Genomic DNA, 5,481 nt, shown 5'->3' with positions numbered 1-5,481 from the left:
CCCCCCCCCCAAAAAAAAAAAGAGTAAGTGATCTCCCAGGGCAACAGCAGCAAGCCCACCGGTGGAAATATACCCCTTTGGGGTTGATTATTCTTGGTTGTGACTGATCCGCCTGTCTCCAAAATAAGTGTGGCAGACTGCACCTTCATGTAATTCCTCACTGTGACGTGTCCCCGAGACACAGAAGTGATGCCATGACTGGAGCTGATTGAGAAAAGTGTCAAAGGCTACTTCCCATGAAAGTGGGTCTGAGGGTTACTCTCCCTGTATGCAGTACCTAAGGCTATGGAAAGAGTCTCTCTGAGCATCCTCCCACGGACCAGTGGGCAGCACGAACCTCGGACTTAGGTTCTACCACTTGATTTCCGGAATCTGGAAGCATGTGTTAAAACATGGAAAGGGGAACAACGAATGTTGCTTTTGTGAGATTGGTGGGTCGGTAAACATAATATTGAAACACAGAAGGGTCTGTCCTAGGTTGAGGTGGGACCTGGGAAACTAATCAAACCCAGATGCAGTGTGAGAGGGTGGCTAATCAAACCCAGATGCAGTGGGAGAGGATGGCTAATCAAACCCAGATGCAATGGGAGAGGATGCGGTCTCCTGGGCGTGCTGCTGTTGTAGCTGAAGGACCGCTCCGTGGAGAGAAAGGATAAGAGTCATGATGCGGGGACAAGAAGGGGACCAGGAAGTCGGCAGGGGTGTTCTGAGCAACTGTCAGAACAACCCTGCCCAGAGGCTGTCGTACTGTGGTTATTGTACCGTTGTTACAGGGTCTATTCATTGTCCTGAACACTCAGTCATGAGTCAGTCAGTCCCGACAAAACCTTAGTGTGATTGCCATTCCCACATTCTAAACGGTTCACGAAGGCTCAGGGAGGTTAAATGAATGAATTACTGGCGTTGGAATGGAAGACCACAGTCTTAACTAATCGCCCCATCACCCTTTATGCACGCGTTTTTCCTGAAGGAGGGAATATTATGCCATCGCAGACAAGAATCACACCGTAGACTCCAAAGTATAAGGGTTCTGACTTAATGAAGGATATTCTGTATTTAGTGAAGGGCAGTGCCTAGCCTAGTATTAGCTATTGTTACCAATCTGGCACACCCTCCCCAAACCCTCTAGCGTTATCCCTGTCCTGTAGAGAACTGGAATCCCAAAGTCCTTGCTTTTAACTGTAGAGCATTTCAGTCTCAAAGTTATAGATGGGGAGGGTGGGTGATGGGGGAATAAACTGGCTTAATCCCTGGCTTATAAAAAACCAAGGTTATTATAATTTAGTTAAACGTTTTCAAAATTATTCACATATAAAATGAAACTGTCAAATCTTTCTTCATCTCCCTTCTGAGTCAGGTCTAAAGGCAGGCAGGCAGCCACTGAGGATCCACAGTCTGCTGGCAGGCGGTCCCAGCACATACTTGCTGACACAGCTCAAACGTCTAACTTAAGTAACTTTTTTTTATTTCCAAAGGAGACCTTTAAAAATACTTCCCTTTAGAGAGTAACCACAAGGAGAGGGTATACTTTGAGAAAACAAGCTGAAATAGAGAAGGTAGAGCCTTTTGAAAATATTATTCTACCTTTTTACAAGTCAGAAACCATATGGAATTTCCACCCTCACATAGCACATTGATGACTTTGCCTGGCTTTCTGGAAACCAGACCCTCTAGTCTAGGGATGAGCTGCTGTCTGGAACTGATTCTGACAAGATGGGGCTGTCCACTCCCAGGAAGGGAGCTTGTGGAGCCAGAGGCCAGAGACATCGTATTTTGACCCACGGTGCCTTGTCCTGATCTTGCTTCTCAAAGTCATAATTTAGCTAGTGCTGGTCCAGTCAGGCATTCCTCGTGTCCTTAGCTTTTGAGGATTACCAAGGATAGGAGAAGAGGACGCTGCTCAGTCAGCCCGTGTGTCACACATCTCTCTACAAGCAGGCAACCAGATAAGAACGGTGGATGAGGCACGGTGGCCACAGTCCTCACTTGGTGTCCTGTGGCTTCATCTATCCTAGCTATCTGTTGATAATTTTAGCTATCTGTTTTAATTCTATGAGGACATGGCCGGGGCGGGTTAAGAAGAGCAAGTTGTTTTTCACTGAAGGGTTTTTACTCACTCTGTCAGAAGCCGAGCCATATTGTTACAAAGCCATGCAAGCTAGAGCGAGCCAGCATGTATTTCCAGCATTAGATGCCATTCTTCCAAACACACGCATTCATATCTGTGGATGTGACCAACCTCAGATAAGAAATATTTAGAGCCAGGTGAGGTGGTGAAATCCCCAGCCCTCGGGATGTCGAGGCAGGACCATGAGCCTGGGCTTGCAGTGAGTTCTGGGGCAGTCTGGGGCTATGTGAGATCCAGGTTCAGGGAAGGAAGAGAGGGAAGGGGGAAAGATGGGATGGGGAAAAGGGAGAGAAAGAGATTGATTGCTGAGGAAAATTGCACCTGCACTGATCATGATCTGACGGATGGCTTGCTTGTTACTCTATGATACTGAATAATGCTTATTCGCATACCATCTGTCTTGCTTTGGGTGGTGTCGGTAAGCTGAAGGCGATCTGAGGCACTTGGAAGGATATACATTCTTCTTATCTTACGAAAGGGTCTTGAGCATCTATAGATTCTGGTATCTACAGGAGCCTGGAGCCAATGCCTCAGGTACCCAGGGAGAAGTGTATAGTCCTGTGATGTTTGGAGACATTCTAGGGATTGCTCCTATAGCTCGATCTTCAATCTGGCTCTAAACGCAAGGCTTCGTCTTGTATCAGCTAGAAGTCACTTGAAGCCACATCTCCCCAGTATCCAATGGCCTAAGCCCTCCCTCTCCCTGCCATACTGGGAAGGTTTGCCAGTCCAGCTGGGCTTGGCTGACTGCATAAGGCTTTGCTCACATGTTTGCCATTAGCCGGGGACTTGGTGAAGAGATGGCTGGTTTTGGAAGGCCTCTTGCCAGCAAGCTTCATCCCCATCAGCCATCATTTCTGCTGCGTCCAGAGTCAAGTCACCGGGTTGGGCAGATTCAAAAGGCAGAGAGCTAGAGCTCACCAGCGGATGGGAAGAAATTGTGAAGCTGTGTAGATCTGAGTATGGACGTGCAAGGGCAGAGAGAACTGAGCAGCATTGACCTGCAGTCTCCCTTGGCCTGGAACTGGATCCTGAAGGGAACACAGTGTCATTGGTGACTGACCATTTCCTCGATGATGGTGATTCGGAAGACTGTTGGATCTGGGGTGAAAAGACCCAGATTTGAATCTCAGCTGTATCATTCATTCCCTTACCACATGGTATTTGCCTTTTTAAGGATTTTTTTTTAAGTTTTTTTAATAAAAGATTTATTTTATGTATATGAGTACACTATTGCTGTCTTCAGACACACCAGAAGAGGGCATCAGATCCCATTACAGATGACTGTGAGTCACCATGTGGTTGCTGGAAATTGAACTCAGGACCTCTGGAAGAGCAGTGAGTGCTCCTAACCACTGAGCCACCTCTCCAGCCTTGCTTTTTGTTTTTTCAAAGCATGAATTTGTTCATCTTCAAAAAGCCTTGACAACACCTGACCCAATGCTTCCTGAGAGTTTTGCCATATAGACACCCTCATGTATTTAGTGAGGTAGGATAGATGCTCTTTCTAAGTTTCAAGACCTTTGTGAGGACTTGTGGCTGCTAAAATCTCTCACCATCTCCAGCATCCACTTCTCTGCCCTCTACAAACGACTTCTGTGCCCCCTTCACTTTCTTCTCCTCAACTTGATTTGAACATTTCCCAGTTTTCATTTGCTTTCCCTCATCGAACAGTGAGCCTAATTCTTTTTTCTCTCCTTGAAATTATTTAGAAAACTTGACAAAGTACTTCAACAAAAACAGCGATATGGTTGTGAGATAAAGATGGCATCTTGGCATCAATCTTCTGAGACATCAGACATCCTTCTCACTCTGATTAAGCTCCCCTGGGAATTCAAACTAGTTTGCATGTCCCACTTTAATAACAAAAACTCTCTCTCTAATGAGTTCCATGGAAGGCTCTGGACATGCTCTTCCTCCCCCCCTTGACTAGAAGTGGAATGAAGAGCCCTGGTGCTGGCACTGCCTGGCTGGCTGGTGGTTTGTTGTCATCGTCGTTGTTGTTTTGTTTTGCTTTGACTTGCTTTTATTATACTTTATTGTTCTCATCTCTAGAGTGGGGAATTGAATATGACAAACTGACCTCACGATGCCTTTCCAACAGGCAAATCATGATATCCTAGAGAAGTTACCAAGCAGAGCACGACAATCTGGGAAGAGTTTGACTATTTCTCCATGTTGTCTTGTAGAGAGCCTGTTCTTCTGTAGCTGCCGACAACAGAGAAAGGGGGAGGAAACCAAACTCACAGGAAGCACAGCCTCAGGTTATCGAGTAGGGCCAACAAGAACAATCCAGGCAGGCAGGGTGGCTAAGCAAGAAGAGGTGCTTGCCTCAGAGCCTGATGACCCGAGTTCAATCCCAGGACAAACATGGAAGGGAGAGAACCAATTCTCCTCCACACGCACCATGATATGCGTGCTCTCCACACACTAAATAAGTAAAACAATGTAATTTAAAAAAAAATCCTAAAATAAAGAAAAGAAGAAAAAAAGAAAAAAAAAAGAAAAACAACAACAACAACAAAAATCCTGAGGAGGCTGAGATAGGAGGACTGGGAGTTCAAGTCTAACCTGGGCTACATGATGAGGTCCTGTCTCAAAAGCAAAACAACAGTCCAGACCAGTAAAAACCATCTTGCCTTTCCATGCTGATTGCAGCTATAGGATTATTATGTTATCATCTATATTTAGGACCATATATGAGAAATATCTATATAAAAGGTTGCATCATAGAGAAAGGAAAGCTGACAGGGAGGAAAGGCAAGGGAAAGATGGCAGCATTTATTGAACATTGCATGCACAGTAAGAAATGGTCACAGACACCTGCCCTTGGCATAGAGTGCTTGGTGCCTTCTGAATTCCTGCTCTGTTTCATTCTGAGCCTCAGTTTCCCATCTCAGTCAAGGCAAAAACTGAAGCTTTTAGATACGATTGACTTGGGCGTGGGGTTGGGGCCCTTCCTCTTTATTAAGCTTCTACGGCACTCATCCACTTTCCAGCTGGAAACTGGAAGGTGTTAGGTTAGTCTTAGATTAATTGAAGCGTTCAGCATCCGACACAGGAGACATCACTAATCGAAGCTATCTAAGAACATGCTATACGGTACACAATTAATGAATAAATGTCACCTGTCAAAAATAATCAATGCCTGAGCAAAAGTTTAAACTTCATGCTGCAATTTTGGTATATCTTTCAAATTGCAAAACACACCAGATAACCCATTTAGTGCAGTCAACAGGGTGAAACATTAATTCCTCAGACAGGATGCTCGGATGACGAATGCTGTCCTTGTCTCCGCTTTCATTCTTCTTCCACGGAACTCTTAAGCTGAGTGAAGATGAAATAAATACACA

This window comes from Mus pahari, chromosome 9 (genome assembly GCF_900095145.1).
Source record: "Mus pahari chromosome 9, PAHARI_EIJ_v1.1, whole genome shotgun sequence".
NCBI classification, from domain to species: Eukaryota; Metazoa; Chordata; class Mammalia; order Rodentia; family Muridae; genus Mus; species Mus pahari.
Note: the sequence above shows the minus strand (reverse complement) of the source record.